Raw genomic sequence first — 21,451 nt, 5'->3', positions numbered from 1 at the left:
CCCCAAAAGTGTATTACATAAAAAGCTTTGGATCAGGAAAACAAGAATCACACACATACAGATAAATAAGGACTCCTGAAAATCCAAAATACAGTCCACAGCAGAAAAACAACATAACCTAATGGGAGAGGGAGAAGAAAAGCCCAGAGAGAGAGACAGCTCACAGGGGAATGCTCTGCTGGGCATTGGCTCCCTCTCTTAAACAACAGCTGTTAATAAATCTCTTGAGCAGTGGGAGTGTCAGATTTTTTAGCTGGGAAACAGGGGTAGCTATCTGGCCGGAAGGGAAGTTGGAGGACTTGTCTTAACTGAGTGCTGCTTTTGGGTAGTTAGCGCACTCTTTTTACCTCCAATGCATATTACACAACAATAAAAATAACGTGTTTTCTAAAGATGCTCTTATTTATAATTTACAAACGTTTTTCTTCTTACATATGAATTCTCATTCTGGAGGGCAGTTGTGGGTTTTATACAAATCGGTGGGGGAAGCTAAAGCTCTCCTAGGCCACTCCTTCACACCCACAAGTCTACAAAGCACTGTTCTAAATTGTATGAAAGCATAAAGCTTAAAAAGATACGATTCTACCTACATGGGAATAGAATCTAGAAAAGAGTGGATAGATGTATAACTGATTCACTTCGCCATACAGCAGAAACTAACACAACATTGTAAATCAACTACACTCCAATAAAAATTAATTAAAAAATAAAAATATAAAAATAAAATATACAATTCTTACCCTCAGAAAAGCACAATCCAAAGGTGTAAAGAGAATGTAAGGAGGGAATCAAAGAAGGTGACTGAGGTAACTAACTGTTGACTATGGGCACAGTACAGAACTACTCAACCTCCAGGTTACAAATGATAACACAGATGTTCAGGGCTAAGTTGATTTTAAAATTCTGCCTTAACACTGTGTTGATGATGGCAAAATATTCCCATGGAGGGGGGTTATAGGAACAAGGAAGGAGATGTGTCTTTTCCTAACACACCGGGTGATGTGGTCCTAAGCCATGATGAGTCTGGAGAGGCACCTCCTCCCATGTAACAGCTTTTTGGGAAACAGGTAATATGAGCTATTTCAAGTCCTATGGAGAGTTTAACTTGGGTCTGGAGGCTTCGAAAAAAAATCCAGATGGAGTGGCTTCAATTCAATACATATTTACTGGGTACATTTGTATCAGGCACTACGCTGGGGACAAAGTAAGACAAAGGTCTCTATCCTCAGAGTCAATGGAAGACGTTTTCATCTCTGACATCTCAGAATCACACTCAGGATCTTACCTGTACATACTAACGCAAGGATCCACCAACACAACTGGTCTTGCATTTTCTAGAAGCTTCTTGTCTTTGAGATTGTGTGCCATTTCTGAACAGAGTACAAAAAATAAAATGTAAAAGGTGCTCTGGCATGCTCTTTAACTCTCAAATGCAGACCTCAGGGAAAAAAACCCAGCAAATTTCAGCTGATTTTGCTCTTGCTCCGTGGGAGACTGAGTTAAAGCAAATTTTAACTTAATGAACACTAACTGTGAGCCAATTTAAAACAAATATGCCAGACCAAGCCATCCTATTTGGGCAGTAATCAAAGCAAACCCCATCTTAGCCTGGATCAGTGACATCTACCAGAACGTGAATGCCTGGGGAGAAAGACTAACTTAATTAATATTCCTCACTGAATTCTTGATTCTAACCACCATCCCCTCCTCCAAAACCTCTTTCTCTCCACGCTTTCTGCACCTGAGAAAATGGCAACCCATCCTCCCAGCCACTTGCTCTATCTGGACACTTTAACACATCTGCTCTAGACAATGACCAAGTCCAGACCATGACCAAGTCCTGTCAACTCTACCCTCCAGTCCATCTTGAATTTGCTTACTTCTCTCTCCCCTACCAGTACTGTAACCCAAGTCATGCATATCTCCCACGCAGACAACTGCATTAGCTTCCAAGCTGGTGTGCTTGCTTCTACCCTGACCTCTATCAAATTCCTCAGATACATATGTGATTTAACTTGTTTATTGGCTATTTCTCCCCTCAGAATGTAAGCTCCGTGAAGACAAAGACCCCTTCTGATTTTTTTTTACTGGGGTATTCCTGGTGCCTAGCACAGTACCTGGCATACAGTAGGCATCAATAAGACTTGAGAGGATAAATGAATGATAGAAGTCCTCCTGTCCACACAGACAAGTAAGGTTCAGAGTCCATTCTCTTAAGAGTCTTTTTTCCCTCAGAGCCACATGAGCCATTCCTCAAAGAGAACTGTCTTTTTACTTCCTTCCTTCATTGTACGGTGATCTTTTAGCAGAGTCTTTTAGGAAAAAATCAGAGTGAGCTCTGAAAGAATCCAGACAGAGCCTGCCTCTTCCTAATGCTTTGGAAAGAGATGACATTTTATAAAGAAAACAAAACAAAACAATCTTAGACCTTTTGAGGCATTACTGCCATCTGGGGGCAATAATATTAATCTGCAGGCAACCAAGAACTTTTCCCTCTGCCTACTAATTGTCTCAATTTTTCTGAAATTTAACAATGATTTTAACCTTGGTATGAGTCTCTTTTTATCCATCATGCCTTCTATTCTGGAAACATATGTCCTTCAGTTCTAGGGCATTTTCTTGAATTATTTCATTGATATTTTTCTCCCCATTTTCTCTTTTGGGAATTCTTATAATTTGGATGTTAGATCTCCTGAATTGGCTTTTAACTTTCTTATCCTTTTTCTCCCATGTTCCTCCTCTCTTTTTTGTACTACTTTTATAGAGACGATATTTCTGGCTCCACCAACATATCTCCAAAACAACCTTTGGCAAAACAAAGCTGAGGGACTTCCCTGGTGGCGCAGTACTTAAGAATCCGCCTGCCAATGCAGGGGACACGGGTTCGAGCCCTGGTCTGGGAAGATTCCACATGTCATGGAGCAACTAAGCCCGTGCGCCACAACTACTGAGCCTGCGCTCTAGAGCCCGCGAGCCACAACTACTGAGTCCATGTGCCACAACTACTGAAGCCCGTGAGACTAGAGCCCGTGCTCCGCAACGAGAAGCCACCACAATGAGAAGCCTGCGCACCGCAACGAAGAGTAGTCCCCACTCGACGCAACTAGAGAAAGCCTGCGCACAGCAACAAAGACCCAACGCAGCCAAATACTAAAAAATAAAAATAAATAAATTTTTTTAAAAACAATAAAGCGGAGTTTATTCTTACTGAAGGAAGGGACAGCACTAACTTGACGGAGCCTTAGCCTCTTGGAGGGGGGAGGGCAAAGCTTAGTTATTTCTGAGGTTTTGCAACCTGGTTTAGGGCAGGTCTTTCAATGCTAGGGCTTGATTAGGATTGGACAAGAATAATAGTTTAGTGTTGGTGGTCCCAGCAAGGAAGGATTTTGAGACGCAGATTCAAAGAGTCTAGGGGAGTAAACTGTTCCTTGATGCTATCTATCGGTAAGCTCAGCATTTAAATGGGTTTGGGGGAAGGACATTCCCAGAATAAACAAAATTATTTACATCTGTCATTGCCTTGGGAAAAAGTTCCCTGTAATAATAAAGTTACACTTGAGATGAGTGGAATAGTAAGTCTTGTAAATGCAAACAATAAGCTGTGTGGGTACAGATGGTTTCAGTTCTCAGGGGTCTCCTCACCTTATTTTCCTTCCTTTCTGTTGAATTTTTCACTTCTACTATAGTATCTTCAATTTATGAGTCTTTTTTCTTCTGAAAGCTCCTTTTTAAAGCCTTCTTTCTTTGGGGGGACAAGGGTATCAACAAGGACAGAAAATAGAATTTTTTAAAACAAGTTTCCCTGCCAGCTTCATTGCCTCAATGTCCTCTGAGTTCCTTTTGGTGTCTGTCTTTCATGCTGGGGCTTTCCTGGATTGTCTGAGGGTGAGCCTTGGCTGTCCGTGAGGAGCAATGAGACCAAAAGCAGGGGTGAGGCAGGGTAGAAGGCCGGGCCGGTCAGTGCAGGGTGATCGTATGAGGACTGCAGGGTTTTACCCCTCTTGGGCTGGAAAGTTTTCCCACTGAGGAATTATCCAATTGCCTGTGGGTCAAGGAAGGCATGGAACAAGCCTGGTTGCCCGCGTTCTCAGAGCTGTGTTGCAGAAGGGGGCTGAGATATCACCATCCAATACTGAGATTTACTTGATTCTAATTTTCATTACAGTACGTCTGTCCTCAGCTATGCCTCTTATTTTTTTGTCTCGCTCACACTCCCCCTTTCAGAGACATCTAGTATCTCCACCACCTAATCTTTCCTGGGGGTTCTAAAAATTGTCTTGTTATGGCTTCCCCACTAATAGCTTAGTGAATTACTACTCTGCTAAGTCAGTTTCCACTCTTCCAAAATGTGGTTGCTGTCATCTGCTCACCCAGGTTCTTTGTCTTGTGGGTTTATGCATTTTGAACTTATTCCTTTAGAAGACTTTGGATAGGCAGCAGAGATAAATGAATGTGTTCATTCAACCACTTTTAACTAGGAGTCTGCATTATATTCCTAAGGTTCCCTCCAACACTAAATACTGTGATTTTAAGTGCATTTTTGTTAAGGCAAGAGTGAACATAGTTGGGAATGATACTGGAGCAAGTACAACTTAGGAATCTCATGTCCAAATGCATTAGGAGAAGAGAGGTAATTAGCTTTTTTTCCTCCCAATAATCAGTCTGGGAAGGCTTTATGGAAAAAGCAAAATTTGAGGAACTATTTATATGATAAGAAATACTCATTTTGACACAGAGTAGATGAAAAAATATTTTAATAACTAAACCTGAGGACTTATTTATTTATACATTTTAAAAAGCAGCAGGAGTGGAATAAAAGAGAAGTTGAGGGAGCCTACAGCAAACTTATTCTTGATCCAGAATGCAACAGGGACCTACCATCAGGCTTTAGGTACTGAAATGGTATCAGAAAGGCGTGAAAAGAAAGATAACGTAGGAAACTTTGGTATCAATTATAAGGATAAACTGAGGGAGGAAGAGACAATACTAAAAAAGAAGAAGAAGAAGTTTTTTAAAGAAATGGAAAAGCCAATCTTCTAAAATTCATAGCGAAATGCAAAGGACCTTGATCAGCCAAAACAATACTGAGAAAGAAGAACAAAGTTGGAGGACTCCCTCTCCAATTTCCAAACTTACTATATGGCTATGGTAACCTAGAACAGTGTGGTACTGGCATAGGATAGACATATAGACCAATGGAATATAACTGAGAGTCCAGAAATAAACCCATACATCTATGGCCAATTGATTTTCAACAAGCATGCCAAGACTATTTGACAAGGAAAGAATAGTCTCTTCCATAAATGGTGCTGGGACAACTGGATACCCACACTCCTACTTCATATGATATATCAAAATTAACTCAAAATGGATCAACAGCCTAAATATAAGAGATAAAACTATAAAACTCTTAGAAGGATACATGTGGGTAAATCTTCAGGACCTTGGAATCAGAATGGATTCTTAGATATGACACAAAAAGCACAAGCAACAAAAGAAAAATGAATAAATTAGACTTTATCAAGATTGAAAACTTGTTCATCAAAGGACATTATCAGGAAAATGAGAAAGACAACCCATAGAATAAGAGAAAATATTTGCAAATCACATGACTAATATAGAGTCTAGGGGCTTCCCTGGTGGTACAGTGGTTAAGACTCCACACTCCCAATGCAGGGGGCCTGGGTTCAGTCCCTGGTCAGGGAACTAGATCCCACATGCATGTCGCAAATAAGAGTTCTCCTGCCACAACTAAGGAGCCCGCATGCTGCAACTAAGGAGCCCTTGAGTCGTGACTAAGGAGCCCACCTGCTGCAACTAAGACCCGACACAACCAAATAAATAAATATTAAAAAAAAAAGAGTCGGGCTTCCCTGGTGGCGCAGTGGTTGAGAATCTGCCTGCTAATGCAGGGGACACGGGTTCGAGCCCTGGTCTGGGAAGATCCCACATGCCGCGGAGCAACTAGGCCCGTGAGCCACAACTACTGAGCCTGCGCGTCTGGAGCCTGTGCTCCGCAACAAGAGAGGCCGCGATAGTGAGAGGCCCGCGCACCGCGATGAAGAGTGGCCCCCGCTCGCCGCAACTGGAGAAAGCCCTCGCACAGAAACGAAGACCCAACACAGCCAAAAATAAATAAATAAATAAATAATTAAATAATTAAAAATGAATATAAAAAAAAAAAAAAAGAGTCTAGTATTCAGAATGTATAAAGAACTCTTACAACTCAACGACAAAAAGATAAACAACCCGAAGTAAAAATGGGCAAATAACTTGAATAGACATGTCTTCAAACAAATTATACTGGGATTTCCCTGGTGACGCAGTGGTTAAGAATCCGCCTGCTAATGCAGGGGACACGAATTCGAGCCCTGGTCTGGGAAGATCCCACATGCTGTGGAGCAACTAAGCCCGTGGGGCACAACTACTGAGCCTGCGCTCTAGAGCCTGCGAGCCACAACTACTGAGTCCGCGTGCCACAGCTACTGAAGCCCGCACGCCTAGAGCCCATGCTCCTCAACAAAGACAAGCCACCCCAATGAGAAGCCCGCACACTGCAACGAAGAGTAGCCCCTACTCGCCACAAAGAGAGAAAGCCCGCACGCAGTAATGAAGATCCAACGCAGCAAAAATAAATAAATTAATTAATTTAAAAAAATTAACCAATGGACAACAGGCACATGAAAAGGTGCTCAGTATCATTAATCATTAAGGAAATGCAAATCAAAACCACGAGATAACACTTTAAGTCCATTAGGATGACTATATTTGAAAAGTGGAAATAAGTGTTGGAAAGGATTGGAGAAATTGGAACCCTTGTGCGTTGCTGACGGAAATGTAAAATGGTGCACCTGCCACAAAAAACAATTTGGTGGTTCCTCAAAAAGTTAAACATAGGATTACCATACGACCCAGCTATTCTACCCCTAGGTATACTGTATACAGAGGAATTGAAAACAGGGACTCAAGCAAGTACATGTAAATGAATGTTCACAGCAGCATTATTCACAAAGCTGAACGGTGGAAACAGTCCAAATGTCCGTCAACAGATGAATGGATAAACAAGTTATGGTACACACATACGCACAATGGAATTTTATTCAGCCATAAAGAGAAATGAAGCACTGATACATGATACAACGTGGAGGAACCTCGAAAACATTATGCTTAGTTTAAGCCAGACAAAAAAGATCACATGATTTTACTTCTGTGAAATACCCATAATAAGTAAATCCATAGAGACAGAAAACAGTCTGGAGTTGTCAGGAACTTGGAGGAAGAAAGAGTGAAGAATGACTGCTTAATGCGTATGGGGTTATCTGTTTGGGGTGGGTTAATGAAAACGTTTTGGAACTTGATGGAAGTGGTGACTGAATGATATTGTGAATGTTCTAAATGTCACTGATTTGTATACTTTAAACTGGTTAATTTTATTATGTGAATTTCACCTCAATTAAAAAAAGGGGGAGATGCTGAAAGACCCACCAAAAAGGCCTTAGGAGTAAGATAGGAAAAAGCATAGTGACACAAATACAAAGAAAATCAAAACAAGGAATTATAAATCTGAGAATTTCACCCTGGAAACAATGATGGATATGAACATTCTTAGCTCAAAAAAAGGGAGCAGAGTGTACATAATCACCAAAAAAGCAAATGCAAGGATTTTCTCATTGGCAGAGCTCTGGGAATGCTGGTGGAATAGGTGAGACGAGTGATTATCATAAGACTCACTAAGATACTGAAGGGCAAGAAACCTAGAGGGAATAGAGATAGGGAAGAACCCTGCATTTCTGAGAACAAGGGAATTTGACAGAGATATCTCAGAATGGTTTAAAAGTGGATACAGGGAAGACTAGAAAAGAAAAACTATTACCCTGAGGATCAGGACCTATGGTCAGGATATCGTAATAAAAGATAAGAAGACACTGAATACCTAACAGAGACTATTCAAGCTTTAAAACCTACATCTATCTAAGTAATTTGTGAGGAAACCTTGATTATATTACAACTACACATTGTGTATATACTGTACAGTATATACACATACTACAGTACATATGCATTGGAGCTCTGTGAGTTGAACTACAGTGGACAGACTGGAAGATGTGAGGATTCACAAAGCAGTAATCTAACATTTTAATTCTCAGAAAATAGTGTTGAAAGGTTAACCTAATGAGTGTATAAAGGTATGCATACAAAGGTTTATTGCAGCGCTGATTCTTTTAGCAAAAGAAAAAAATTGAATCAAAGTGAATATCTACCAGAATGGAAAAGGATAATTTACGGTACTTCCATACAATGAGATATTATGAAGACATTTAAAAGGGTGAGGTAGGGCTTCCCTGGTGGTGCAGTGGTTGAGAATCTGCCTGCTAATGCAGGGGACACGGGTTCGAGCCCTGGTCTGGGAAGATCCCACATGCCGCGAAGCAACTAGGCCCGTGAGCCACAACTATTGAGCCTGCGCGTCTGGAGCCCGTGCTCCGCAACAAGAGAGGCCGCGATAGTGAGAGGCCCGCACACCGCGATGAAGAGTGGCCCCCGATTGCCACAACTAGAGAAAGCCCTCGCACAGAAACGAAGACCCAACACAGCCAAAAATAAATTAATTAATTAATTTAAAAAAATTTTAAATAAATAAATAAAAGGGTGAGGCAGATTTTTACATATTGGCTTTGAAAGAGGTCCAAAACATAACTAAGTGGGGAAAAAAGCATAATGTAGAACAATATATGCACAAGAGTTACCATTTTTGTAAAACCAAAGCAAACGAAAAGTCCCAAGGAACAAGTTCTATAAATACATATGTTTGTGTTAGCCTAGAATAAAGTCTAGAAGACCACACACACAACTGTCAACAGCGGTTACCTCACGTGGTAATGATTGACAGACTGTGCTTAAGTTAATATGCCCGCAGAATAGTGCCTGGCACATAGTTAATGCTCATTACATGTTAACCACTATCATTTTCACTTTATATACTTTGACACTGAATTATTATAAAAATTATTCTGTAATTTAAAAAAACAATGCTTGCAGAATGAGAAAAACAAATGGCCAAAAACATATGAAAAGATGCTTAATCTCATTAAGAATCAAGAAAATACAAATTAAAACAACAACATCATTTCTACCCATTAGATTGGCAAAAAATAAAACATTTATGATATCCATTTTGTTAAAAGTTTGACTGAAGCAGCATTATCATGCACAACTGGTGAAAAATCAATTTGTATTATATTTATAAAGGTTTAAACATGTATATCCTTGATCCAGCAATTCCACTTCTAGAAACTAATCCTAAAGATATAGTTGCCACATACACAAAGTGATGTGTATAAGAATGCTCACCCAGCAGTGAAAAACTGAAAATAACCCAAATATCTATCAAGGAATGAAATTAAGTCACATGGAATATTATGTAATCATTAAAAAGAATAAGATACAGCTGTATATATCAAATGGAGAATTCTCTAAGATGTTAAGTGAAAAAAAGTAAGTTGTGAATCTGTGCCAGGTAGTTTATTGCTCCTTAGCTCCAAATCTACCCTTCTTTGCCCGTTTTGTGATCCTGGACTTTGTAAGCATTTTTCCTTTGCCCTCTGATATGATTTTAACCTCTACCAGTAGAGGGCGCCGGAGGAACTCTGATGAGGAACGGGTAGGCTTCTCCGTGCCTGGGTGCTTGCCTACCATCAAGTTTCAACAGCACCCCTGTGGGTGTCTTCCCACTGAGTTCCCTCAGCATCCCTGTGAGCAGCTTCCCAGAATCGTGATGGCTTCCTGGAGAGTTTCATCAGCCCTCCAACTCGGCATTCCAGCACATCCAGTTTCCTGCATGCCAGCCCTTCAGTGGGCAGCAACTAAGCAAACTTTGTCATCCAGTGACATAAACCGTCCCATACTCTCCCATACAGTCCAATTATCAGTCTTGGAGGAAAAGAGGGCCTCTTCCAAATTCCTTCCTTCCTTGAATGCTTTGCCTCAACCCTGGAGGAAGTGGCTGCTCCCTTTATCGGCTATCGAATTCTTTGAGTTCTCTTCACCCCTTAGTAGTTAATTCCCTATTACTAGTTAATAATTCTCTATGTCAAACTTACTCTATTTGATGTGTGGTTTCTGTCTCTTGACTGAGACCCTAGCTGGATACAGTGTCTCATTTATGTTTTTTAAAAACCTCTGTGTGTATGTGTATGCACATACCCACCCCCCCACACCTGTGTAAATGTACAGACGATATGGAATACACCAAATTATTAACAGTGATTATTTCAGGAAAATAAGTGGGATACAAGGATAGGGTAAAAAAAAGGATTTTCTCATTTACTCTATATACATCTCTTGTTTTAATTTTTTACAATAAACATTAATTCAGGTATTATATAATTATAACACATATATAATATTTAAATATATAATATTAATATATATTAATATATAATATTAATATTTTTTAAAATATGGTATATATATGGTAATTACGTATAAAATGCCAATTTCTGGGACTTAAATTATATAAAAATTATATAATTTAAAACAAATATATATTTTTAATATATATAGAGAAGGTATATATTTTTTATCTATATGGCATATATATGGACATATATATATATATATATCTCATGCCAATTTCTGGGAATTAAAATGGTGGATGGCTGTTTCATGACTGATGTTTGCTCCTGAAAAAATAAGCTATCTAATTATAAATAGAAAAAAGAACAAATAATAAAAAGGCAATGAATAGTACGAAAAGGACAAATTCTAGGTGATAAGGATTTGAGATTATTCCATGATATCAAGAGATGCCAGAAATCATGGCACTGCTCATCACGTCAAGAGTTGCACATGCAGGAAAAAATGGTAATAGGAAGATGGACAACTCCAGCTTCATGATATTCAATTTAAATAGAAGTTAGTAGCTACAGTATAAGAGGACACTTATACATTTAAAGCCTGCCTAAGCCATTCCTAAAACCTGACGGCCTTGAGTAGAAGGGAACCTAATAGATTAAACCCTGAAGTGCCAGCAATTGTCATTCCAATAATTTCCAGCTTTATTTCTCAACTTTCACCCTTGCCTAATTGCCTATTCCACAGCAGCCATAGCAAAATCTACTGCTACAGTCAGAACTGTAAAGTCAGCATTCCCTAACTCCTAATTTAGCAGGGAAGCCTAAAATATAAAATTTTCTTGAAACTAAAGTGTTTTATGACCAAATGGAGGAACTGAACTTGAGGTAGCAAAGTAGATACATGGGCCATTTATATATAGTATAGATAACTGAACTTGTGATAAGTATGAAGAGCCTTAGACTTAAGACATGGAAACTTTGGTGTGGTTAAAAAAAAAAAAAAATCACGGCCCTGCCACTATCTAGTAATTCTTTTTTTTTGTACTTAATCAGTTAGGCAGGCAGGTTTTAGAGTCAGATCTCCTGGGATCAAATCCCAGCTATACCACATATTAGCAAGTTAATCACTCAGCCTGTTTCCTTATTTGTAAAAAGGGAACAATAGTACCTACAGCCCAGGTTTTTGAAGAATACATATAAGACATGCACAGCACCTGGTGCTTACTAAGGTCGCAATACATGTCACGTTCACCTTTCCGAGTCTCTGTTATTTTTGTTTTCTGGGGGTTTTGTTTTTGTTTTGTTTTGTTTTTACCTAAAAAATGAGGGGTCCCCACTTGATTATCTCAAAAGTCCCAAACCTGCCGTACCAGTCTGTAAGTCTACACGATCAGGGTGGGTTTCTTAGGCGGCGGCGGGCTGGGAGGATGTACAGAAAATAGTCTAACATAAAAGTCAACGAAAGAAAAATTTTCAGAAAGGTGGCAGATAAATCAGTAGAAACTGTCTTCCGGGAGTATACGTTAGACAATGTGTCGGAGGAGTCAAAGTGTCAGGTATCCTGTAAAGGAAGAGGTAAGAAAAGATGCTCCTTTCTCAAAACTAGAGGATGTGAGGGGTAATCTTGCAGTGACTTAGAGGTCGAATCTGTTGATCTGTTAGTCCAATGCTTTGAGTAGAATGGCAGTCCCAGTCAAAGGAACCTAGGAAAAGTCCCATTATCAGCCTCGTCTTAAAAGGCCAGACAGCACTTCTGCACTCACCGGGTAATTTGCATGCCGAGTGCGGCAGAAAGTGTGGCTAGGTTGGTGATCATATGACAGCTCTCTTCCAGGCTTTGCTTTACTGCCTCACTCGGAATGAACTCCTAGGGCATTCCGTAAGGTGGGTTATCCTACTCTTCCCATTCCCCTTTCAACGCCCCGTCTGCACTCTCCCTTCCGCGTCCAGGTGGTCTCACCACGCCGCCCGGTCCCCATCCCTCCCTCACTCCCTCCCTCTCCCCATTTCTCCGGACCCTCCCAAACTCCCACCCTCTTTTTCTTTCCCATCGTTTCCTATTTCCCATTTTCTACGGTCGTAGCCTCCCCCTCTTTCCTTTACCACCCGTACACGCTGCTTTCCCGCGCTCACCTTGCTGCAGCCGACCGCGACCCGCCGACCCACGGAGGATTGAAGGCAGAATTGCGAGCGCCACAGAGGCCCCGCCCAACGCGCGTGGACGTCCCGATTCTCCCGCCCCCTGAAGGCGCAGTCCGAGAGCGATTGGTCCCCAGGGTGCGCCTCCCAGGACTGGCAGCTCTTTCCACCCAACCGACGTGTCCAGCCTGCCAAGGTCCGGACAAGGCTCGTTGTTCCTCTTCCAACCTTTCAGTCTGTTCTACCGGGGGTGTTTTTAGTAAGGTCCTGTTTCCTTGCGAGGAGAGCTGCACCCAGATTTGCTTTACACAGGAGACGAGTCAGAATTAGAAAGCCTGCCCTTCCTCTCCAAATTGTCTCCATGTTCGTGTGTGTTGGCCCAACTTTTAAAGAAGTCCAACAAACTGATTCATAGCCATGGACTGAGCTCCATGATGATAATAGTAGCTAACACTCCAAACTTACTGTGCCACAGACACTATTATAGACGCTTTATAAGAATTAGCTAATTTCTCTGTAAGGTAGATGCATATTATCTCCATTTTACAAATGAGGAAACTAAGTTACAGGGAGGTTAAGTATCTTGCCCATGATCAGCTTAATAAGTGAACTAAAACTAGAACACAGGTGGTCAGATTTCCAGCTTTATTTCTCAACTTTCACCCTTGCCTAATTGCCTATTCCACAGTAGCCATAGCAAAATCTACTGCTACAGTCAGAACTGTAAAGTCAGCATTCCCTAACTCCTAATTTAGCAGGGAAGTCTAAAATATAAAATTTTCTTGAAACTAAAGTGTTTTATGACCAAATGGAGGAGCTGAACTTGAGGTAGAGAAGTAGATACATGCGCTATTTATATACAGTATAGATAACTGAACTTGTGATAAGTATGAAGAGGCTTAGACTTAAGACATGGAAACTTTGGTGTGGTTAAAAAAAAAAAAAAATCATGGCCCTGCCACTATCTAGTAATTCTTTTTTTTGTACTTAATCAGTTAGGCAGGCAGGTTTTAGAGTCAGATCTCCTGGGATCAAATCCCAGCTATACCACATATTAGCAAGTTAATCACTCAGCCTGTTTCCTTATTTGTAAAAAGGGAACAATAGTACCTACAGCCCAGGTTTTTGAAGAATACATATAAGACATGCACAGCACCTGGTGCTTACTAAGGTCGCAATACATGGTCTCGTTCACCATGATTCCATTACTCACCATAACACATGTATACCACATTACGTCATATAATTTATAGACTGACTACCTGGAACAAAAATGTTAAGAATTTATTTGATTGAATTTATTATCATATTATGGTAATATTTATTATTTCAAATCTAAGTTCAGGTAAGGTCCATGGTCAATTTCTAATATTGTTCAGTAAGTTTTCATTTTTAGGATACAGTGAACAGACTAAATTTAAGATTTTCTATTAAAGATCTTGGTAAGTTGATTGTAGAGCAGGAACTCAACTAACTTTGCCAACAAAAAGGTAATTTGAATAAGGAATAGTAAAGAAATGAACCAGTCTCACAGTGGCCTATTTAAACCCTAAACTCTTTTTCACTTAGGGACTGGAAAGTGATGGTCCCTTCAGAGAAGTGCTCATATGAAAAGGCAAAGGAATACATAGTGGTTCAGATTACCACAGAGCAACGAGACTGTATCAATATGTTATGCTAAGTAGCTGGAGGTGAGGACTTCAGCAGTGAATAAGTGAATAAAAAATGTATTTTCTCTTTCATACTTCAAATTATACCAGTAAGGAACTCTATAGGATGTGTTAGGAGAACTATTTCCTTCCTTTCTTCTCCCATGCTTCATACTTAACTCTGCCCCTGTTGGGAAACTTACTTCCCAACCTTTGCTGCAACTAGTTCATGCTTTACCAAGTAATTTCTTTGGTGGCCTCCATCCTAAAAGCTGAGTTAGGTATCCTCAGGGCTCTTTACTTTTGGGGCAGAGAGGATAGAATTCAGGCTTAATGTCTAGTATAATTGATTGGGTAAAAATTGTCCTTCCTTCAGATTCTGGATGCTAATGGCCTTCATTATGGAGCTTTAGCAAACAGTCAATTCTGGCTCTGAAAGAAGAGAATAAGAAACACTCTTGTATTTTTTTCATTTTTTCATTTTTTTTTCTTTTTTTTCATTTTTCACTCGTATTTTTTTTTCATTTTGGCATAATATATATAAGTGATGTGACTACAACTCGTGAACAAAAGTCGGTTATTTTTATATTATTCTTTACTACATTTGGCCTTAATGATGACACAGAGCCACAATAGGAACAAAAGAATTTTTTAAAAAAAAAGGCCAGGTCCAGATTGTACAGCTCAGAATTCTCACAATGGACCAAAAGGACTAAATTGGAGAACTAGATTGCCTTCCCTGATGTTAACCTACAGATTCAACAGGAGAGCATCTTGTAACTTTCCCTGCATGGAGCCAGGATTGAGAACATAATACCTCTATTGTTACTGTCACTTATTTGCTGTTGGTTCCAAATCTATGTCTCCAACTCTGATTTGCTATCCTGAACTTTAAACTCCAGCTGCCTTCTTCATCTCTACCTGGATGCCCGGGGTATCCCACAGCATCTCCAACCCAGAGTGTCCAAAATGGGGGAATTCCCTGGTGGTCCAGTGGTTAGGACTCTGTGCTTCTGGGGGTGCAGGGGGTGCAGGTGGAACTAAGATCCCACATGCCATACAGCGCGACCAAAAAAAAACCAAACAAAGACAAAACGGAATTAGCCTATCTCCTCCCTTACCCCCACCCCAGAACTATTTCAGTAAATGAATAGCAGCCCCCCCTTAAGACTCAAGCCAGATTTAGAGAACATTCCAGTTCCCTTCCTCTCCTCATCTTCCCTTCTCACTCCTCTAATTAGCAGTAGCCAATCTCTTGTTTCCACCCTCTGTCATTGACTACAGGTAGTGGTTAAGTGGGGGCATCGTAACTTCCTGGGTGAGGTGGCTGCAGTCAGTGGTGGGTAATTCTCTGGAGAAAGAGGCAGCTGTGAGCCATCAGCATCCACAGTCACTGCCGGGGCTGGGGGCTCCAGCCCGGTGCAAGGAGATCTGGGCAGGGCACCCCAGTGTCTACCACACCAGCCCTCGTCACCACTTGAACTACTGCAGTAGCCTTCTCGTTAGAAACTCTACCTCTAGACTCAACCATCTCTTCTTATTCAGCATCCACATGGCAACCAAGAACGATCTTTCCAAAAAGAAACTCTGATCATGCAACTATTCAAAATTACAGAGGAAAAAGCTAAACTCCTTAACTTTTCACATCAACCCTTCATGATAAGACCTTACACCACCTTCCTGGCTTTATTTCCATGAAATCTTTTCACCCACCTACACTTCATGACGATCTCACACTCACACACACATACACACGCGCAAGTTTCACACTGAACTCTGCTCTAGCAATATCAAACACAAACCCTTCAAACTCTCTCATGTTGCCATGCTTTTACACTGCTGCTCAATCTGCCTACAATGTCTTTCTTACTCCCTGTTCCCACTCGTCTACCTGAGAAATTCCTGTTCCTTCAACTGTAAGTGCAGCATCACCTATAAAGCCTTCCCTGGTTTCTTTAGACCTACTCAACACTCTCATGGTACCAAATGACAGCACATGGCACATTGCGTTGTAATTGTGTACTTAAGCACATGTCTCTCCAATTAAACACTAAGCTGCTCATTTAGTCTCCTGGAACCAGCGTGGAGTTAATGCTCAATAAATGTCAGCTGTTGATCTTCCAGCTTTATCACCTGTGGAATAACAGGTTCCACTACTTTACCACTCACCGTTTCATGTGATCCTCTCTTACACGCCCCCAAAATGTCTTTTTGAAGCTCCACCACATATTCCCTTCCTTTAATATTGTAGAACTGGGTAAACAAGTCCGTGTTCACTTGTGATTTTATTAAGTTCAGCATTATTCCTCCTGAGTCTTCTGCAGTTCTAACTAATCTGATAATTTATATTTGAGCTGAGTAAGCTTTAAAAGCTGAGTAAGATTTCTATAAATGGGGAATGAGACAGTGTCCTTCCAGACTTAGGAAATAGCATGGATGTGGGTAGAAGAATGAACGCACCAGTGAGAGCACTAACCAGCAGTCTCAGGAGGACAGAGGGATGTGGTGGGAGAAGAGACAGGAGACCAGTGAATGTGGAACCTTGAAGGCCTCGCTGATTGAGATGGAGGGCACACCTGTGGAGTTAGAGTGTGTGTAAGTCCTGGCTCTACCACATCCCAGCTGGGTGATCTTAGGTAAGCATCTTAACCTCTCTGAGCATCACTTTCCTCATTTGTAAAATGAGAATGCTATGAAACTTAAAAAAAAGAAAAAAAAAAGACCCCTTAAAATGTGCTGACTGGACGCTAGTGGGGAGATGGCTGGCAGAACAGAAGGGGAAGAAAACCATTTCTAAGGAAGGGGGAGGCCCGGATGGGGTCTGGGAGGACTCCCATCCCAGACCTTGGTGGCCCAGCATATGCAGATGGAAAAAGAAAGATGGAAGTGACTTCCTGGTCAGACTGAAACATCCCAAAACGACTCAGGAGGCGCAGTAGACAGGCTCAGCTATTGCCCAAGCCAGTTAACTTCCTGGGAGAGGGTGCCCAAGTGGGCTGAGAAACAGGAAAATAGTAGGTCTTCCTGGGGTGAGAATTGGGTTGGGGGAGACCACCAAGGGGTTCTGACTCCACACCTGGCACAGAGTCACTTGCCTGAGAGTTGACAGCACGTGCAGATAGCAGAGAAGCAGCACCAGCTGCAAGAGCATTCACACCCGTGCTGAGATCAACACACTTGGTCTCAGTGGGTGGTGAGACTGGAGCAGAGGAATTTCTGGGCAACTGCAGGGTTCATGCCCCCCAAGGTAATCGAGGAGCCCACGGGGCAACCCACCAACACCTGAAAAACAGGAGGCTCCTCAAAACAAGGCTGTTGAGGAATAACACTTATGTTCAATCTTTGTGTTTCCAAGTAGAGAGACGTCAGCTAAATGAGGTTCCCTCCCTCACTCCTCCTTGGGTATTTGTGTTCGGGGATGTGCTGGGAGGAGACTTGTGTGAGTGGTGAGTTTGGGAGAAGGGACACAGCATATGAGGTTCAGCCTCTCACTTCCTCCTCTTTGGGACCCAGCCTAATCTCGGGATGCAGATATTTTAGTCTGTAGAGTAAAGAGACTGTTCCTGCAGAGCAAGGCCTGAGGTTGTCCTTGGCTATTTGTCCTGGGTGGAAAAGGGCTGTGCATTCTTCAACTTAGCTTTCATCAGTCAAAAAAGGAAAAGAAAAAAAGCTGACATTCTCTTTTAATTAACTTAAAGATTTTTTTTTGAAATTGATAAATTACTAACTTTATTTTATTTATCGAAAATAAATATAAATTTATTTTCAAACTTTCAGAAAAATTGCAAGTACAGTACAAAGAATATCCACATCCCCCTCACCCAGGGGGTGTTACATTTGATCACATTTGCTCCTTCTGTATGTGTATTGTATGTATATATATAATTAGTTGTTTTCTGAGCCTTTTGAGAACAAGTTACATCCATGATACCCCAACACCCCTAAATACTTCAGTGTGTATTTCCCCAAATTAAGGACCCTTTGCTACTCAACTACCATAAAACCCTCCCAGTTAGGAAATCAACATTGATACAACACCATCATTTAGTTCACAGACTCCCACCCCCATCCTGTCCCAACTCACATTTCCCCACCTCTCCCAATAATGCCTCTTCCTCCTTTCTGGCAACTATCCCTCACAGGAAAACACACTGCCACTGGGGTCACGTCTCTTCTGTCTCCTCTGGCCAGAAACTGTTCTCCCTTTTTCCCTGCCTTTCACACCCTCAACAGTTTTACCTCATGTCTGTGACACTTTTAAGGGATACAGACCTTACACTCTGGAGAAATGATCCTTAATCTAAGTTTGGTGTTTCCTCTTGACCACGCCGGAGGTGTGCTTTCTCGTCAGGGATTCCTCAGAAATGATGCTGGGCACTTTCTAGGGTAGAGATGGGGCCTGCGTTGTCAATCCACCCCCCGACTGGTGATGTTAACCTTAGTCACCTGGTGGTGTTGACGTCTGCAGTTTTCTCTCCTGTGAGGTCCCCATTCACCTTTGTAAATGTTGATTAGTATTTCCTGCAGATGTGCTGCCAAATTATGCCATCAACCTCCAGTTATAGCCCTAGCCTTCACTGACAACTTTACCTCAATAAACCACTACTATGAACGTTGCCAAATGGTGATTTCCTACTTCCAGCATTCCTGCTACATTTAGTACTTGATATTCTACTGTAAAGAAGATCTTTCCCTCCTCCCTATTTATTTACTCTTTATTTATTTATATTAGTATGGACTCATGAATTCCTATTCATTTATTCATTCATTATCGTAAGTTACTATCATTATTTTCATGCTTAAATTGATCCAGGTTTGGCCAATGGGAGTTCCATCAAGGGGCTTCTAAGATCTTTTGACATGTCCCCATCATTCTGTAAATATTTTCTTGCTTTCTGGAACAAGATATTCCAGGATCACCATTTTTTCAAGGAGTCCTGGCATTTTAGAGAAGGGTGGTATTTGGAAACCAAGATCTGGCTACTAGATGTGCTCACTGCTTCCAGAGTGTCATTGCTTCCAGACTTTTTTCAGTGGACAGAGCTAGGAGGTCTATGTACATAAGTAGGCATGTATGTATATACATATCCATGAATTTGTACCAGTACTTCTAAAACCACTACAACACCTCTGGGTTCTTTTGAACTTTGCCTCTTTCCATGTTTCCCTTCTCCAATGGTGAGAAACCTGGCTCTCTAATCCCAAATATATTTAATTATTTGCTCAATGAATTTTCTTATTTGCTCAATGGAAACAGCCTCCCAGCCCTACTGTTGTTTGTCTCCTCACCTCGCTCTTGGGCACCAGTGGGCACAACACCAACATGCTCTGCACAGGGCCTTCCTTTCCCCTTCAGTGTGTGTGTCCTGGGGTTCAGGTGGGCAGCTGCCACACCACCTCACGCAGCTCACCCCCGCCCCCGTCCCCAGCTCACTGCCTTCGTGCCCAGGAGGAAAGAAAACGAAAGGGAAGACAAGACTGGGTTGGGGGAGGCGGGGGACAGGGAATGGGATTTAAAAAGAATGGCAGATGTTTTCTCATATAAAAAATATCCAGCTAACCAACTCCTTTGTCATTCAGTTGATCCTGAACTTGGGCCGGTAAGGAAGGTGTTTTTTTGTTTGTTTGTTTTTACTGCCAGTTTTCCTTCACTGCATGCAGAACTTCAACAATGGAATTTTATTTCCTGGGAGGCAAAGATTTCTTTCTTTTATATTTGGCTATCCCCCCAGAGAGACCTGCTACATTTTCACAAACTGTTTGAAATTCAAACGGTGTAAAATTTCTTTGTTCTGCTGCTGGCTGTAGTTCACTTCCTCATCTTGGAAAGCACAATCTATCCTTATCAAACTACTAGCCAGATGGTGTCCTAATGACCTGGGAGAGCCCTTGGGGAAATATCTTGAAGTGAGAAAATTGTTGAAATTACTTTGCTGTGGCATCATATTCGTCTGAGGGATATTCTTTTGAGCCCAGATTGTATCAAAGAGTTTGGTGTTCTACCTCCTGAGAAGAGTATAAAGGAGGAGGGCATTTAAAAGTCAGCCCAGGGACTTCCCTGGTGGCACAGTGGTTAAGAATCCGCCTGCCAATGCAGGGGACACGGGTTCGAGCCCTGGTCCGGGAAGATTCCACATGTCGCAGAGCAACTAAGCCCGTGCACCACAACTACTGAGCCTGCGCTCTAGAGCCCATGAGCCACAACTATTGAGCCTTCGTGCCACAACTACTGAGCCCGTGTGCTACAGCTACTGAAGCCTGGGCACCTAGAGCCCGAGCTCCGCAACAAGAGAAGCCACTGCGATGAGAAGCCTGTGCGCCACAACAAAGAGTAGCCCCTGCTCTCTGCAACTAGAGAAAGCCCGCGCGCAGCAACAAAGACCCAACACAACCAAAAATAAATAAATAAATAATTTTTTAAAAAAATCAGCCCATAGTGCTGCCTCTTTAGCCATACATTTTTTAAAGTGCTTGAGCTGAAGCGTCATCCCTTACAGAAAGGATTGGGTTGGTCCAAAGGCCAAATGGGAGTTGGGAAACAAGAGAAGGCAGGGGAGAGGCATAGAGGGTGGGCGTGGGCAAAGAGCAGATGGTCTGGGACTGAATCTGGAGGCGAGGCTGGGCGCAACTGGAGGTAGTGAGTACTGAGGTCACCAGCCAAGGCTGTGAGTGAGGAGGAAGCCTAAGCCACACGGCCATGATGCTCTGTAAAAGGACCCCCAGACCTCTACGCACACAGCGCTCAGTCTCTGTTTACTGCTTGCAAGCCAGTCCTTGCAAGCTAGCAGTGGAGCACAGTGTCAGAGGTCCACAGAGGCCAGAGGTGCTCCTGGTGCTGGGCCTCTCAGCAGCCCCGCCACCCCGACCCGCCTCACCTCCTCTCTGCCAGAACAGCGCTGCCCTTGCCTCGCCAGGTCAGGGAGTGACGGTGGAGGCAGTCAGGCAGTCTTAGATGAGTCGTCCTCCCTCGTGAAGGAGGGTGGCGCTCAGCCCTCACTGGCTCTTTGTTTTAATTTTTTTTTTAATTTTTGGCTGTGTTGGGTCTTCGTTGCTGCGCGCGGGCTTTCTCTAGTTGCGGCGAGCGGGGGCTACTCTTCATTGCGGTGCGCGGGCTTCTCATTGCGGTGGCTTCTCTTGTTGTGGAGCTCGGGCTCTAGGTGCCCAGGCTTCAGTAGCTGTAGCACACGGGCTCAGCAGTTGTGGCACGAAGGCTCAATAGTTGTGGCTCACAGGCTCTAGAGCGCAGGCTCAGTAGTTGTGGCACACGGGCTTAGTTGCCCCACGGCACGTGGGATCTTCCCGGACCAG

At 42.2% G+C, this 21,451-nt stretch overlaps 1 protein-coding gene and 1 long non-coding RNA gene across 4 annotated transcripts in view; one reads left to right on the top strand and one right to left on the bottom strand.

Annotated features, from left to right (window-relative positions):
* LOC309655218 overlaps positions 1–11,564 on the top strand; it is a 39,098-nt gene extending 27,534 nt beyond the window's left edge. Inside the window, exons 2-4 of the long non-coding RNA XR_014260660.1 lie at positions 2,765–5,862; positions 6,192–8,331; positions 8,655–11,564. This is a non-coding gene — a long non-coding RNA (uncharacterized lncRNA). The remainder of the gene's footprint in view (positions 1–2,764; positions 5,863–6,191; positions 8,332–8,654) is intronic.
* SLC28A2 (solute carrier family 28 member 2) overlaps positions 1–21,451 on the bottom strand; it is a 120,804-nt gene that overhangs the window by 26,316 nt on the left and 73,037 nt on the right. For all 3 annotated transcript variants that reach the window (XM_082450090.1, XM_082450089.1, XM_082450091.1), the window contains one exon: positions 1,286–1,370. The gene's annotated coding sequence lies outside the window, so the exon portion shown is untranslated. The remainder of the gene's footprint in view (positions 1–1,285; positions 1,371–21,451) is intronic.

This window comes from Balaenoptera physalus (genome assembly GCF_965194825.1).
Source record: "Balaenoptera physalus genome assembly, chromosome: 2".
Classification (NCBI taxonomy): domain Eukaryota; kingdom Metazoa; phylum Chordata; class Mammalia; order Artiodactyla; family Balaenopteridae; genus Balaenoptera; species Balaenoptera physalus.
The sequence above is the reverse complement of the archived record's forward strand: the minus strand, read 5'-3'. Positions and strand labels throughout refer to the sequence as shown.